The 17,924-nt window shown below is 36.3% G+C and overlaps 1 protein-coding gene across 29 annotated transcripts in view; it reads left to right on the forward strand.

Moving 5' to 3' along the window:
• The window catches only part of UTRN (utrophin), a 555,518-nt gene that overhangs the window by 339,311 nt on the left and 198,283 nt on the right, over positions 1-17,924 (forward strand). For 4 of the 29 annotated variants that reach the window (XM_060419793.1, XM_042253583.2, XM_060419794.1 and 1 more), the window contains exon 1: positions 1-17,924. This exon is cut by the window's left edge and continues 34,568 nt beyond it; it is cut by the window's right edge and continues 16,292 nt beyond it. The exons of the other annotated variants lie outside the window; for them this stretch is intronic. The gene's annotated coding sequence lies outside the window, so the exon portion shown is untranslated. 29 annotated transcript variants of the gene reach the window in all.

Here is a 17,924-nt window from a genome sequence, read left to right on the forward strand (position 1 = left end):
TGTAAAAAGAGGAAATATATTAGTTTCAATATTCCCAATTCATTCTTTGCTGTGTCAGTGTTTTACAGATTTCAAGGCTTTTTTCTTTTTTTAATGAATATTTATGAAATTTGTTCGTGTCATTCAACAACAGGTTGTAGAGCACATCTTAGGGAAATTATCCTGCCTTGGTAGAAGAAAGAAAGATATAAAGTTGAAAGATAGTGATGCCTTTAAAAAAACTCTGGAATTTTAGAGGGCAGATAAAACTGTATCACTGTAGCAATAAAAGAAGACAAGTAGGGTGAAGTTATTATTGAAAGAGAGGCACAAAGTATCATAGTAATTCTGACTTGAGAGACATAGGTTCTAGTTGGGAAAACTGGTAATCTGGGGACTGCGAGAATGGTAGAAAGGTGAAAAGGGCACCAGGGTTGGAAGGGACAGTTGGGTAGTGTTTTAGAACAGGGATTAAGGCAGTATCACCAAGTAGTACTTATTAAAAGAAAAAAGGTAGAATTAGGTCAGAGAATTTGGATTTCTTCTAAAAATTTTTGAGTGTGATGCTTTCTAGATTCAAAGAAGTTGTTAAAGGTTTTTGAGCAAAGGAGAGAGCCTCGCTGTATCTTAGAAAGATTAATCCAACCACAAAATGTAACATAGAGAGGTAGGTGGAAGGAACAGGGAGAACCAGGTATGGTGATGTTATTAATGCTATAGGCAAGACAATAAACAAGAACGGAAATATCAGTGAAAGTCAACAAGCATTAGTTGATTTGGGCAGTTAGAATTAGTAGAAAATAGTCACTGATATCTGGTTATCCGGGGTATATAAGAGAAGAGAAAGGAAGAGTTGGAGATGCTTTCCAAGATTTCAGCTAAGAGGACCAGAGGTATGGTTGTGAGCACCATTACCAGAAAGAGTGAAGTGAGGCTAAGGTTGGCTGAGACTGGACAGAAGGGACAATGGGAGGGGATGGTTGTGCTCTAAATTTATTGAGATTTTGACATATGTCAGCTCTCCAGCTAGAGATGTCCAGCAGGCTCTTGGCAAGATAGTACTAGGCTAGTATAGAAAGTCCTAGACCTTTAAGAAAGCATTTGAGTAGGAGTTTTAGGAACTTAGTTTAAAAGTCAATATTTCATGAGGCAATGAGTATGGTCATTATTTGTTTATTTGGGCAGTGGAATTAAACCAAATGCCATGAAACCAAATTCATGAGGCTGAGAGACTTGTATCCAGTTAGATGATATACATGGAGGAAATGATGAGATGCTACTGGAAAGAAACCAATGGATGTAATTCGAGCACACGAGAAAGCTAAATTTCAAATACAGAGCAGACACAGTAAACATCATAATACTAGGTCAGCCATGAATGAACAACAACAAAATGAATTAACTGGTACTGGATGTGTGTGCTTAGTCGCTCAGTTGTGTCCAACTCTTTGTGACCTTTTGGACTGTAGCCCACCAGGCTCCTCTGTCCATGGGATTTTCCAGGTAAGAATATTGGAGTGGGTTATCATTTCCTTCTCCAGGGGATCTTCCTAACCCAGGAACGGAACCTGCATCTCCTTGCGTCTCCTGCATTGCTGGAGGCTTCTTTACTCACTGAGCCATTGGGTAAGCCCCCAGTATCAGATAGAGTCTTACAAAAATGTCTCTTCTACCTTCATCAGATATTTCAAATACCCATACAAGCTACCTGGTGTATGAAAATCTGTGTACTTACATAACTCTGAGTTGTGTTTTTATGGTGTACGTTTTCCATGGAGAAATTTGATAGGATTATTTGTTGGTTAGGTGTTTGTATATTTGATTCCTATGTACATTTGATACTTGTGATTTTTTGACTTTGTTAAGTCTCAGAATTGAAAACTGGAACTTTGTTAAGGAAGCATTTTGCCTGTTTTTGGTTTATAAACAGTATCTGACATAAATCCACTACAGTTAGAATTCCCTTAGATATTTCAAAGGAAGTGGCTTAGAAGCTTGAGGATTCAAGGGAAAAAATTGGTATGCTTTGTTCAGAGAAAAGCTACCAAGTTTATGAGGAAATGTAATAATAAAAATACTTGTGAATTGATTTGGTCTGAATATTTTTCCTAGTGCCTTTCAGTCATCTGTTACTTATTAGAATCAATTCTATGCAATGTGGAACAAAGCATAAATTATTTCTTTGGATCAGCTGAATAAATTTTACCTTCCTTTTATACCTGCATATATGTCAGAAATTATTGGGAAACATTGAATAATGCTTAATTATTTTGAAAATAGAAACAAAATTGGAGATTTATAAAGCTTAGTTCTAAGACTGAAATGGGAAAAATCAATTTCCAGCTGAAAATCTTTCCATTGACACTGGGCCAAGTAAATAGTTTTCTTTTGAGACAATATTTCTGTAGCTGTATCACAGAAATTAAGACCTCACAGTGGCCAGTAAAGTTTCACTGCCTCAAACTTTTAAAGAAAGTGAATGTAGATTTATAAAGTTCTTGATTAAAATATATGTAGATAAGAAACAAGGATTTACTATATAGCATAGAGAGTTATCTATGCTACCCAATATCTTTTAATAGCCTATCCATGGAATATAAGCTACAAAAAAACACAGAAGACAAATCAGTATGCTCTATACCTGAAAGTAACAGAGTATGGTAAATCAGCTATACTTCAATGAAAATATTTATATATATATATTAAGTAGTTGATATTTACTTAGAGAATTAATGAGACTGCTGATTTAAATTTTTCAACCATTCCCCCTATAATCTCTAACCTTTTCCATTTGTTTTTCAGGTACTACAAAAATTATTTCAATGAATCTGAAAAGCTCTTATGCATCAGTAAGAAAGCTTATGCATCAGTAATAAATAGTCCATAATTCTTAACATGGCTTTCAGAAATATCTGCAGATTTCCTGTTAGCAAAGTACCTCTTTTCCTTTTTTTTTAAATTTTAAAAACTCTTCTAATTTTGATATAATTTTAGACTTTACAGACAAGTGGCAAAAATTGCACACTGAGTTTAAAGTACTTCTTTTCTAATGCTAGGTCTTCTACTAGATTAAGGACCAAGTACCTTATAGATACCTGAAATGGTTTCTACTCTCATTCTCCAATTTTGAAAAATTATCTGTTTTCGCTGTGAAGAATCTTCGTTATGGTGCACGGGCTTACTAGTTAATGACGTGAGGGCTCAGTAGTTGCAGCACACAGGCTTAGTTCCCCGACCCAGGATTGAACCAAGGTCCCCTGCATCAGGGGTGTGAAATCTCATCCACTGAGTCACCAGAGAAGTCCCTCATTCTGCAGTTGTACTCCACCTTCAAGATACGACCCCAGAGCTATATTTTATGAGAAGCTTCATTTCCATTAGTTCAAAATAATTTCTCTTGGAGAATTGGTTGTTGTGGTAACCTTGGGCTCGGACATGGCAGCAACTGTCTGGAAGTGAGTGGATGTTCCTTTGTTCTGTTGCTCCTCGGTAGCCTGACCGACCGCTGTGTTTCCTCCAATATTGAGTGTGTCACCCATCTGACATCAAGTTTGTGCTCTTATTTTTCTCACACACTGTTCACTTCGTGCATTTATGGGACCAGGGCTCAGTTTGCAGCTCTGGGGAGTAGCTTGTGCCTGAGTAGATCAGGCCCCGTTTGGTACCCATTTAATCATTTGGAAGTGTTCAGCTCAGGGGCATTGGGTACGTTCACACTGTTGTATAACCACACCATTATCCATCTCCAGCACTCTTGCATTATCTCAAACTGAGTCTCTGTACCCATGAATTAGTAACTCCCCATTCCCTTGATAGTTCTGCTTTTGTCTCTGTGAATTTGTCTCTCTAGGCATCTCATATAAGTGGAGTTATGCACTGCTTGTCCTTTTTGTGTCTGACATTTCACTTAGTATAATGTTTCAGGATTCATTAATGTTTTATCATTAATGTTTTCCTTTTTTTTACATAAACATAGGATATATTAACATTTATTTTGCCTGTAGTTCATGGAGGAAACAGGGAAATATACAACCATTATAGGTTTGATATAAGTATACAAACGTATGAAATTATATACATGTGTAATTTTGGTAACAGGTATGCTAGAAAATAATTGTTTCAGCACCATATGGGTTGATTTTTACTTTCTCTTTTAAAAGTTGTGGTATAATAGTGAAAGTGAAGTCGCTCAGTCGTGTCCGACTCTTTGCGACCCCGTGGACTGTAGCCTACCAGGCTCCTCTGTCCATGTGTGGTATAATACACACATAAAGATAAAATTTACTATCTTAGTAATTTCTAGGTATGCAATTCAACATTACGTACATTTCCATTATTATGCAACCATAGTCATCATTCATCTCCAGAACTCTTTTCCTTTTGTAAAACTGAAACTCTATTACACAATGACTTTTCATTCCCTCTTTCCCTAAGACCCTGGCAACCAGCATTTACTTGGTGTCTCTGATTTTGAATACTCTAGTTACCTCAGAAAGGAAGAATCATACTGTGTATTTATTTTGACGGCTGGCTTATTTTGCTTTGCATCTTGTCCTCAAGATTCATCCATGTTGCAGCGTTTGTCAGTTTCCTTCCTTTTTAAGGGTGAGCACTATTCCATTGTATGTTGGATAAGACATTTTGCTTATCCATTTTTCTATTGATGAACATTTGGGCTGCTTCCATCTTTTGGTTTTGTGAATAATGCTGCTGTGAGTATGGGTGTACAGTGCCCGAGTCCCTGCATTCAATTCTTTGGGGGTATATATATAAACATGACTTTAATCAGGTGTTTTATTCATCTCTTACAGTTTTTGTCCCAATGTATATTTCCTTTGCTATCTAAATGCATATACTATGCTTTCATTATTGCATTCCTGGGAGGAATGTGGTAACTCATTTTTCGAAATGTATACAGAACTCCAGTGCTTTAAACTTCCCTCTGAAACCATTGGTTCTTATCTCACAGGAATTCCACTGAAGCTCTGCTAAAACCATGCTTATTTAGAACTTCCAATACTTGTAGCATTTCTTTGACTTTTTCTTTAGTAGATATTACTTGATATTACTTAGGTAAAACATTCATTTATTGATTGCTGTCTGAACTGGATTTTTTAGGTTATTGATTATCTAAATTGAGTCATCTAATTAGAGGACTTGGAAACAGTTGATTTTATTTTGAGATAGAGAGTTTCTTATTCTATGAATCTTAATTTCCCACTCTGAGGCCTAGGGTTAGAGATTGGCTGATTCACAATCCATATCTTCTTGGGATATATCAACTGTCATTGTGGAGAAGAACAACCTGCCCTGGGAGGTAGGAGGATCTGGGATAGGACTGGTTTAACTAATCAGGTCACTTAACTTGTACCTAAAATACATCTTTGCCTGGAGAATCCCAGGGACGGAGGAGCCTAGTGGGCTGCCGTCTATAGGGTCGCACAGAGTCGGACACGACTGAAGCAACTTAGCAGCAGCAGCAGCATAATACATCTTGGATATTTGAGCTGTAGAAATAAGGCTCTACAGCTGTTAAGTTTGATGATTACCATGTGTGTGGAGGAGGAAATGGCAACCCACTTCAATATTTTTGCCTGGGAAATCCCATGGACAGAGAAGCCTGGTGGGCTATAGTCCATGGGGTCACAAGAGTCAAACACGGCTTAGCAACTAAACCACCACCATCACCACCACCACCGTGTGTATGGAAAGTTGGTTACTACATTTGCAGCTCTTTTTCAAAAAACTTTTTATACTGAATGTGGGCATTAGAAACACTAACTCTCATATTTGAGGTCTTTCCCTTTAACGGTGAATGCAGATCTTCATGACCTACCCTTGATGTTAATGTGATGAATGGGTGAAGTTTTAACATATTGACTTTTACTGATTTTTCAAAAAGTGCTGCCTATGTTTAATTTTTTAAAAAGTGGAAAAGATGTGTAGTGAGTATTTTTTTCCCATGAGACAAGTCGCTGATACCAGTTTTTTTGTGTGTTCTAGGAACACTCAGTGTATTTCTTCTTATTGTGCAGTACAGCATATATATAGAATAATATATAAAGCATATATGTTCAGTATGAAGAATCATAATAAAAGCAAGCCCTGGCGCCTTCCTGGTGGCTCAGTGGTAAAGAATCTGCCCGTCATCGCAGGTTCAATTCCTGGTACAGGAGGATCCCACATGCCGTGGAGAAATTAAGCCCATGCACCTCAACTATTGAGCCTTTGCTCTAGAGCCCAGGAGCCACAACTGCCGAAGCCTGCATGCCTTAAAGCCTGTGCTCCACAACAAGAGAAGCCACCACATTGAGAAGCCACACACAGCAACTGGAGAGCAGCCCCCACCCTCTGCAACTCAGAGAAGAAGCCTGTGCAACAAAGACCCAGTGCAGACAAAAATAAATTAATGAAACGTTTTTTAAATTAAAAAAAACCCCAAGCCCTCAGGAAAGAGTTGTTGCCAGTCCTTTCAAGCTGTCTCTGTGTGCCTCCCTAGTTGGACCGGCCTCCTTTCTCTTAAGAATTGACCACAATTCTGACTTTTGTGATGACCATTCTCTCTGTCCAGCAAAGAAGCAGGGACATGGAATCCTAAAAGCCCTTGCTAACATACGTTTTTCAGATATAGAGACTGAGCCTCTAAAGCACTGATGAATTCTTCATCTTTTTTTTAAACTACATTGTAGATGTTTCCGTGTAATTATAGTACTCCTGAGCTGAAACTTTGCTCCCCTTACCACCAGGACGTGATTTAGAAAGTAATTCCACCTATAAGAGCACTTCAAAATTTAATATATTCATGTTATTTTAGACATATTGCACACCTGCTAATGCAGCATGGAACTTTGGAAAACGGAAGACAGTTTTTAAAAGTGTAGAGCATTCAAAAATGGCATCTGGGAGTTACTAAATTTTTATTGTGAGAAGGATTAACATTCAAAAAGAGAGCTTCGTCTTACTTTGATGGTCTTCAGGGTGCTTATGCCTAGCAGGTTATTAATAAATGGTTATTGAGTAGTTTTGAACTTAATGGTTCGTCATAGGTGTTCTTCAGGCATTCTGCACATCACTGATACATTTTCCTCTGTTTAGTGACTTGAGGACAGTATTGGCCTACCTGACTCTGTCTTTTGCTTTATTTTTCACCCTTCCTTATCCGTCACTCAGCTCCCCATCTTTTACAATAAGCATCCTAAGAAGACTTTTGGGGCTTCTTTTGATCTGAGTGAGGAAAGGAAGAAATATCCTCATTTGAAGATACTTTTCTTATTTCAATTTTGGCTCTCTCGTCACTCTGTCCTTGTAGTGTATTAGAAATGATGTCCCCTGACACTGGTCATGATGCAGCAGAGACCGTCAGATCAACTATATTGAGAAGACTCTTCTCAGACCTGGTCTGTTACTGCGCCTGGTTAACTGACACCCTCTCCCAGGATAAGAAAGGAAGGCACACTCTGCAATTTCTTTACTAGAAGTAAGAACCCATGTGTGTATGTACACATGTAACTATTCATTTTAAGATGTTCTGGGCCTGCTCCTGAGTAACTTCCTGCCTGGAATTCACTCATTTCACCTGGCAAACTCCAGCTCTGCTGGTCTTGGATATTTTTACCATTACAGCTCATGTTCCAAGTGTTGGAACAAAGAGAGGAAGCTTGTAAAGAAATTTCATTTTACAGAACTTGTAAAATATTCATGGTTTGTGATTCGTCATTCTTTAAAATTCAGAAACGACAGGGTAATTTGTGGGAACAAATAATTAAGGGAAAAACTGGTTTTGTGTTGGAAAGGAGGAGCAGGCAGAACAGAGAGCTGGGCGTAGATACTGGAAAATGATGGTAATTTAGCAGGTAATCAAAGATGTTGAGAGCAGTGCTTGTCACGATTTCAAGGAAATATAGAATATTTTCTTTCATTTCATCTGCTGTGGGTCAGTTCTCCTTGAGTTTGCTGATTCTCCCATTTCTTGTTTGTGAGGGCTTCAAGTTCTTTTTTTTTTCCTTTTATAAAAAACAACAAAAAAAAGTTTTCATTTTGTTTAAAATTTTGTTGAAATTCCAGTTGACATTGGGAAGACAATAATGTCTGGTTCGTCACTATGGCATACTAATGCTCTGAAAAGCAAGGAAAAGAATTTAGAAGGAAGAAAAGCGAAATTTTTCATGGTGAAGTAATCCTGAACTTTTCTGAGAAATCCTGGAGAACTGACATTCAGATGTTAAGGGAAAAGTCCCTCAGATGTGTTGGCTTCTGAGGGACCTGAGGAGACCCTAGGGTACATCAAGACATAAGGAAATTTATTAGTACCCACATCTCTGTAAGCTCTTTGAGTGCCCTGAGGCTCATCCAGCCTTCAGAGTATCTTGAGAAGAAAAATTCTGGTGAGGAAAAACTCAATTTTCTCTTGACTCAGTCCTATTAGAAAGCCACTTGCTCTAAAGGATATGAAAATCCTTTTTAAAAATTGGGATTTTCGGTTATTTGTCATGTCTGGATTCTGCATGACAACTGTATCGAATAAAAAAGTCTTTTCTAAATACACTGAAACAAAAAAGGAAATTGAATTGAGAAACATTTGTGTACACGGATACAGAGTCTCTGGGCATTTCCCCTCCCTCCCCGCCCTCCAAGTACAGTTGTCCCAGGTGTCTGCAGGGGATTGACTCCAGGACCTCCTGCAAATACCAAAACCCAAAGATCCATATACATAGAATAGTTGAATATTTGCATATGACCTATGCACATCTTCCTATGTACATTAAATCATCTCTAGATTACTTATAATACCGAATACTTAGTGTAAATGCTATGTAATTAGTTGCTAGCACACAGAAAATTCAAATTTTGTTTTGTGGCACTTTTTGGAATTTTTTTTTTAAACATTTTTGATTTGAGATTTGTTGAATCTGAGGAAGATGAACCCACAGTTATGGAGAGCTGACTGTATCAGAAATTTACAGCCAGATTAAGGAGAGGTTTTTACCTTAACTACATTTTTCCCTGGAAAATTCCAGAAGTATGAGGACTAAAGTATTAGCAAATATGGCTTCTGTGTCCTCAGACCTTTATATTGTCTTTCTTAACAGCAGAGATATACACTTTTATAAAATATTGTTTTCAGTATTGAACCATAGAAACTCACTTCTCAAATGGCTGCTAATATTTAGACTTACGTGTTTATTTTCATTCTGTGGTAATAATGAGAACATACCAATGATTAGCTTTCACAAATGTTTGAGATGCTGTGTAAGAGTATACACCATTTTAAACTCTTACCTTTCTTTCAGTTTGCTTTTAGGCAATTAATAAATGGCATAATTTAGTACTTTGCCAACACTTCATTGTTTATTTGCAAAGAGGCATTTAAGAGAATGAATTGGGAGTGTAGATTTATAATTCTTTCACCTACTCAGTCAGATAATATAGTTTTTAAGGAGTTGAGAAACTTGAAATATAATCTCCCACTTCTTATTTTGAAAACAGAAATACATTATCTCTCAGAACTGTGGTATTGAATTATCCATTGTTTTGCAGTGAGGACATTTTCTCTGTGAACGCACAGTTTCTTTGAGACAGTCACCGGAATAATCATCAAAAAGAAACACCTCCCATTTAATGTGCTATAATACACAAATATTCTCTTGAGTTCTGTCTGAGAGATTGACTGGATATTTTTAGTGATCTGTTAGGATAATTTTCATTCTTTATCTTCCCTGCAGTATGATAAATTCTTTCCAAATGATTTTATTCAACCCCAGGAAACTGAAAATAAATGAAAAAAAATCTTACTTTGCACTTTCTCAGAAAATGTTTCATCAATACTTAACTGTTCTGTAATCTCACATATTGTCTGATTAGTATCTGCTTAGGAGGTGGAAGGTTTTGGAGTTTGATGGTCAGTGATAGGTATCCTGTTAGCTACAGACGTCCAGCTGTACAAGCTGGCAGTCAGATCAGACTGCCTATGGCAATTCCTGCTGTCAGCCACCTCCAGAGAGGTGTCCAGGCTGGTGGGTGAAGCACAAAGAGGACAAATCCAGGCATGGGATTTGTGGATGCGCAGTCTTCCCAGTGGTCAAGAACTTAGAGCTCTCCTAGGTGGTGCCAGTAGTAAACAAATGCCTGACAATGCAGGAGACATAAGAGGTGCGAGTTCAATCCCTGGGTTGGGAAGATTCCCTGGAGGAGAGCTTGGCAACCTGCTCCAGTATTCTTGCCTGGAGAATCCCATGGACAGAGAAGCCTGATGGCCAACAATCCATAGGGTCACAACAAGTCAGACGTGGCTGAAGTGACTTGTGCCCACACTCAAGTAAGCTAAATAGGTCATAAGGACAAGGGTGTAGAAAAATTCAGATAGTCAGACACTAAGAAGTATCTTGGATTGAAGGATTTGGGCATAGGAGCCCTGTGATCTGTTGCAAACCTGGTAGTGGTTGCCTATCAGTTTCTGACTACCCACTGAGGGCTGGTCATCCCTGGTTAGAGCTGCCATGTGGGTGACAACAAGGAGACTTTACAGTAACTATCCATGATTCATGGCTGGAATGGTTTAGATCCTTTCTGCCTCTGGCAGAGTTGGTTCAGAAATAGGATTTATAAGGTTGGGATCACTGAGTATAACGTTTTATTAATATATTAAAAAAATTTTTTAACAGCTTTATTGAGATTTAATTCTCATACCATGTAACTTAACCCTTTTAAATTGTATAGTTCAGTGGTATTTAGTTTACTCATGGAGTCGCACACCCATTACTACAGTCTATTTTAAATAATTTTTATCACTCTGAAAGGAAGTCCCCTAATGCCTTCCCAGTGTTTTCTAATCTCCAGCCCCCTGGCAACCTCGAATCTATATTCTATGTCTATAGATTTGCCATTCCATATATTTCATATGGTTTCATATGGTTTGTGGTACTCTTTGACTGGCTTTTTTCACTGAGCATCATATTTTTAAGAACTGTCCATGGTATAGTTTGTATCGGTATTTTTTTTACTGCTAAGTAATATTCCATTGTAGGATATACCATTTTTTATATATTCATTCATCAGTTGATGGATATTTGCATTATATCTTCTTTTTGGCTATTATTAACAATGCTGCTATGAATATTCCTATACAGTTTTTTTTTAAAATGTGAACATGTAATTTATTTTGGATATTTCATGTAGGAGTAGAATTGCTAGGCTGGTTAATATGTTGTAACTTTTTGTATATATTTGGGACCGTTATCAGCTAATGTAAATTATTTTATCAATAACATAAAACCTCAAATTATTTGTGGTTGCCATTAAAAGGCTTTTTGCTTTTTAGTACAGTCAAGTTTTCTGAACTGTTAGTAGCTAGCCCTTCTTTTCTATCCAGATTTTTAAAATATTTAAGTCTGTTCTGAATTTCTTTGGCTTGTGGTCTCTTTGGCAGTTATTCTGTTACTTTTTTATAAGAATGTGATGACTTTTGGCACCATATAAGGGTTCTTGCTTATAATTTATATGTATGAATTTTAAGTGTCTTAAGAATGGTAATATATTATGTTGACTTTTTTAAACAGAAAATTCTAAGGTATAATATGTTACAAGTTGTTAATAGTTTGTTTACACTGAAATGCAAACTCCCATGATTTGATTTGTCACTTCATTATGCTTGTAATGAAATTAATTATTTTTAACCAGATTCTCCAGCAAAGTTTTCCTTTAATGATGAAGATAATAAAGATAGACTAGACCAGCAGAAATATTCTTTTCTCTATTTTTCTAGACATTTTCATAGCCGTCTTTATGGTTTACTCCAGGACCATAACTTAAGAATATAGTTGTTTACAGTATGAATTTTATGTGTTTGGAATTTTAGTTTCTTCTTATGAGTCATTCTGAGAACAATTCTTGGTTTTTTTCCATTTATTCATCCTCTCTCTTCCTCTCACACTCCCTTTCTCTCATCTCTCACTGGTCCTGTGAAATAACATGGTTAGATTTCTGCTTTGAGCTATCTTTAAATTTGATTTCACACTGTAATAGAACATTGAGTCTTTTTATGATAACTGTTTCGTAATCATGTGGTTGAAATCATGCGTCTTTATTTTCATCATGTTATCATGTTCAGAATCGAAAGCATCATTTGGCCCTTAGAGTATATTGACACCCACTCTCTTCTTTATTATTTTGCTTTTATTTATATTAGATTTTGAGACATAAAATATGTTTCTTTTAAGAAAAACATAAATATAAAGCTTATAAATTATACAGTGAGATATCTCCCACACTGTGATTCTTTATTTCCCAAGTACCACAACCCAAAACAACCAGTTTTGAATGTGGCTTTCCAGAAAATGTTATTATACATACATGTACTTCATGCACTGATATTCACATACATTTTTTTTTTAAGGAAATACTGTTATTTTGTACATCACATGTGTTTCAATATCTTGACGTCTTGCCCCACCCCATCTAGAACTGACGCTGAGGGGTGATATAGCTAATTTCTCCTTTTACGCTTGCTTTGGCAGCCAGGGGTATCTGGGCTCACAGTTGCCAGGAACCTTCTGTCCAATTACAGTTGTCTACTAAAGGACCAATTTTCTGGTTTAATTTGTCTTCTGTCTTAAAAAAGTTTTTTTTTGGTGAGAGGTGGGCTATTATACCTTCTTTACATGAGCCATGTAAGCAATTTTAGTAAATAGGAGAATTGAAGAGTTATTATTAAAAAAAGAGGTCTATTTGACCTTATGCACCAGTTATTGGTAGATGCTATTCTGTATAATTTATGACTTTGGAAGTTCTAAACATCAAGATAATATTTTAGAAATTACTTTTTCAGTATTATAGTGGGTGCTGAAGTACTCCAAATAAACTACTTTAATATAGTTCACAAACTCAGGAAAGTATTTTTTTAATCCAATGAGAGCATTATTAAAAAAAAAAAGACACTAATGATTTTCTATGTGAAACATTTTAAACCATTTTGAAATAGAGGGTCATTTTTTTTTTTTTTTAAGGTAGTGACTGTTTCATCCTTGAGATAAACTCTTGTGCATCTGTTATCATCCTTGTTGATATAGTTACACTGTATTCTTTGGCAACATATTTAAATAGGAAATATATTTCATGGATTTTTTTAGTTCTCTGAGTCTGCAGTATTATGATTTGACTGTAGTAAACATTGATTTTATTACCCTTGGGGACTGCTTATCTCTGGACCCTAGGTGATTCCCTTGAACATGGATTCACAGGTGGTAAATTGCTAGAATTTTAGTTTCGGTGAAAGAAGTCATTTCACATAGGTCTGTCCTCATTTGCCTTTATATATAGAATTCTTAGGAGCTCAGTATCATTTTCTTAGCAAGGAAATTAGGCCTAAAATATGTCTGTTTGGAAAATGAGATTAGAATTGATTTTCAGTTAGGGTTACTAATTAGTGCTCCAGATTAATAGTAGTATTAAAAGTTATTTTTGGAAGTTATATGTGTGTGTGTGTGTGTGATTTATTGTCTTTTTCTTATATGACTTAATGTCCATGTATTAAATTGTGCCTCTGGTTTTGATCCTTTTCTAGAGGGCAGTGAGATGAACTAGTCAATCACTGTCTGGTGACTTTATTGCTAGGACTCCAATTATTTAATTAGAAGAACTAGGACTAGAATTACTACTATTCATATATTCTTGCATCTGTTAGCGGTTAGCTTAGCCAAGATTGTTTTTCAGTGTTTTTATGAATCATCAGGATAAGCTGTTCTGTAACATTCATTCATTCATCATTTCTCTCAGTCAAACATCTTGAAACAGTTTCCACTCACAGTCTTTACATCGTCACTTCCCATTTGCTCTCAATATAATGCATTCTAGCTTTTGCTTCAGCCACATCAGTGCTGTGGTTGCCAGGATCATCAATGACTTTATTGCTTACATTTTCCCAAGTCTTACCTAATATTGTCTTTCTGTACCATTTTACATGGAAATACTCTCCAAGTGTTCTCATCTCTTGGCATATCACACACTCTTACTTTTATTGCTGTAGTTGGCTATCTCTTCCATTTATTCTTTGTTGGCTTTCTTTCCTTTGTTCAATACTTAGCTAATTTTCCAGAATTTTGTCCTCAAACATACTTTATTTTCACTTGGTGCACTCTTCTCTGGCCTCTGTCTCTATTTGCTGATGACTTTCAAATCTTTATCTCTAGACTTTGACTTTCTTGAGCTCTAAATTCTTCAAACTGCTCGCTAGATGTTTCAGTTGGTGATTTCACAGATCTTTCAAAACCGAAATCCATGTCTCTCACTGTATTCCTTTTTTCCCCTTAATCTTACTCAGTTGCCCGAGACAGAAATTTAGGCATCCTGCTTGAAAATTTTCTCTCCATCGTTTGTCACATCCAGGCAATCTAACACCAAGTCCTATTGCTTCTTGCCTTTTTTCTTGTCTTACTGCTTTCACTGCCATTATTTCTTGAATCACAAAGCCATGTAAACAGAGAAGGTAAGGTAATAGGTTGTATTAGGACTGTCTGCAGGAAACTGCTATGGGAGTTGATAGGTAGAGGGAGGAGGCACTTAATCAAGCCTTGAGATGTCAAAGTCTAGAAGTTTCCATCTGCAGATAGAAGAATGTATTAGCATTATCCTGCCAAAGGGACAGGAGGCCTTATCAGGGGAATGAGAGAGAGGATATATTCCCAGGAAAGGCTCCAGCATGTGCTAGAAACTAAGCAGGTAACATTAAGACAAAACTTTAAAAATCTAACATTAAAAAGGAGTTTAGGAAAAGTGGTTTGGCAAAGAAACTTCTAGGCTAAGGCAAAAAAAAAAAAAGGAGAAAAACTAAAAGAGTCATGATCATTACATTCAAATAGAGGATGGATCATCTTTTGAAAATGCGAGTTTGTTCCGTGATATCAGCAGGAGGGGAAGGTAGCTCAAGGGTACCATGTCCCCCTGCTTTAATAAAAAGAAGAAAGTTTAGGATCTGCTGCCATGAGAGGCAATCTTTACTGTTCCAGATGTTCATATAGAAACTGGAAAATACTTATCAAGTATATTGTAGATGGACTTATACTGATTGTTACAGTGTTCATACTGCTAATAATACAAATTATGGGAAATCATTATATTAACTGAATCATTATATAAATGTAGCTTAGAGGGCCCTCTAAAGTCCACTTCAAACATCCTTTGCTATGATACTAAAGAACTTCAGAGACTTAATGGTTTACTGTTAAGCTTGAAAGCATTTGCAAGAATAAACTACTTAATAGACGAAGTCTGAACTTTCTTTTACATCTATTTTCTGAACAGGTATCATAAAATTTATATATTTATTCTCAACTAAGATTATTAGTTTACAATTTCCTGAGAAATTGCCAGAAAAAAAATGTTTACTTTATTTCTGTGTTCTTTAAAGAGCATCTTGCAACATCCAGATTTGAGGCGGGGAGACATAGAATCATGAGACAGTTAATATTTATTTGTTCAAAGCTCTGGTCTCATGAAAATTGCTATATGTATAGTTGTTTCAACAACTGTTATTATTAGGGGCTTGTGTGAAAGTCTGCCAACATGGTCTCAATATTTATATTATAGATCAAAATGTTTTGAAAAGAGCTGCTTCTCAACTGTGATCTTTGTTGTTTTTGAAATCCAAAATGCACTGGAGTTGTTTTCATTTCATACAGTTGAAATAGTTTGTATTGCCAGTCTTTTTTTCCCTCTTTTATTTAAAGATCAGAAGTTCTTAGACAAAGAATTTCTATCTCAGACTGATAAGAAGAATGAGAGAATTTTTTCTGGAACAGAGGAGGGTGAGAATTAATAAAAATTACACCCTTAAATGTTAGTATCCTAGTGATCCTAACACATTCTCATCAATGATAATAACTCATTATTGAAATTATTCTTTGGTCCTAAGGTAGTCATGAGTTCTGGATATCATTAAGCAATGTATACTAAGCAATATAACAAAATACTAATTTTAGAGTTTCAGCTTGCCTTGCCTTCAGTAAATTCAGTTGAGCAGGACTCAGTTCCTAAGGAAAAAATACTTGAGACCTGAATAATATTTCCATGAATAAGGTAATTAATTTGTGATTGGTTCATTTGATGCTTTTAGGTTCACAGAAATCTTATTGCTCAGAAATCTTGACACAGGCATTGCAGGTGTTTACATGAATATAAAATTAGCAACTATATTTAGCTGTAATTAAAATCTAGTGTGGTAGGTAAAACCTGTTTGTCTTTGACTACAACTTATTCCAAGTTAATGAGATCTTAACAAGGCATAGAGTGTATGTCCCTTTTTGCAAAGGTGATGATATTTTCTTAATGAGTGTCTGTGTATGGATTAGCTAACTTTGATTTAGCTACAAACCTGCAAATACATGGTCTAAACTTTTTTTTTTATTATGGCCAATTTTCCTTTAAATTTATACTACTTGTACAAATACCCTGTATTATGAGCCAGGAAATTTCACAGGTGTGGATTTAATTTGTAGTGTGAGTGCACAGAGGTTGTACATATTGTATAAATGTTCAGTTTTTTTCCCTTAGTTGGCAAAGTCAAATTAAGATTTTTCCAGTCATTGCTCTTTAACTTCCTGCTAATCCAGCGTCATTTACCCCATAATCAATTTCTTTTTTTCATGTGATCTTTTGTTGTTTCTAGTCCTAATCCCAAGTGGAAAAATTAATATATTTTGAAGGATTCAGGAGGGATGCTTTTAAATTTTTGTATCCTGTGCTTGTTTTTCTCCCTCTCAAGCAAGTTGCAATGCTTAAAGCTCAATTCCAGCTGCTTTATGAAGCAGTGACAGAAGGTCATTTTAGAGATAAAATGTCACAAGTCTACCAACTTCCTCCACCATCTCAAGGAGCTCTATAACTTCCCATTTTCTTGGCTTTATAAACTGGAAATGCTTTATTTTGGGAAATTTTTAAAGACACTGACACAACATCACCAACCCATGAAGGAGGAGCTCTTTCTCTAATAGGGTAGTTGTTTTATTCTGAGTGTAAAGGGTGGTCACCTGAGAATTCAGGGAATAAATAAGTTAAGATTTTATTATATTGACTTCCCTGCATAAATTATATTTATTACTGTGTGGTATGTTATGGATGTGCTTCTTAGGTATGTGCATGTGTCCTTAGTTGCTTAGTTTTGCCTGACTCTGAATCCACATGGACTGTAGCCATCCAGGCTCCTCTGTCTATGGGATTTCCCAGGCAAGAGTACTGGAGTGGGTTGCCATTTCCTCCTCCTCCATGGAATGTTCCCAACCCAGGGATCAAGCCTACGTCTCCTGCATTGACAGTTGGATTCTTTACCATTGAGCCATCCAGGAATCCCATGTTTCTTAAATAGATGTCCTATAATCAAGAAGATTTTAACCCTGAGCCTAGTTTAATACTGTTTTCTCCTTCTGAATTTACATAGATAAACTTTTGATTTTCCCATGGAGTCTCTCAGAACCCAAAGCACTCTTTATCAGTTGCTCTTTCATCCAAAATAATCATACAGCTTTAGTGAAAGTTGAAGTACATTGCCCTAGAAAATTTGTTGATGCATGGGGTAAAGTATAAGGCAAAAATTAAAGGTACTGTCATCAAAGACTCTTGTCTCAGGACTTCCCTGGTGGTCTAATGGCTAAGATTCCATGCTTTCAATGCAGGTGGGCTTGCAACACAGGGGGCCTGGGTTGGATCCCTGGTCAGGGAAGTTGATCCCACATGCCGTGATTAAAGATCCTGTGTTTTGCAACTAAGACCCAGCACAGCCAAATAAATATACCAAGGGAAAAAAAAAAAAAAAAGATTCTTGTCTCTCTCAGAAAGTGATAAAGTCTAGAAAATGATGAAGTCTAATGAGGTGGATGATCCTAGAGCTTATTATATACAGTGAAGTGCGTCAGAAAGAGAAAGATAAGTATTGTATATATATGATGCATATATATGGA

Source organism: Ovis aries, chromosome 8 (genome assembly GCF_016772045.2).
Source record: "Ovis aries strain OAR_USU_Benz2616 breed Rambouillet chromosome 8, ARS-UI_Ramb_v3.0, whole genome shotgun sequence".
In the NCBI taxonomy this organism is placed as follows: Eukaryota; Metazoa; Chordata; class Mammalia; order Artiodactyla; family Bovidae; genus Ovis; species Ovis aries.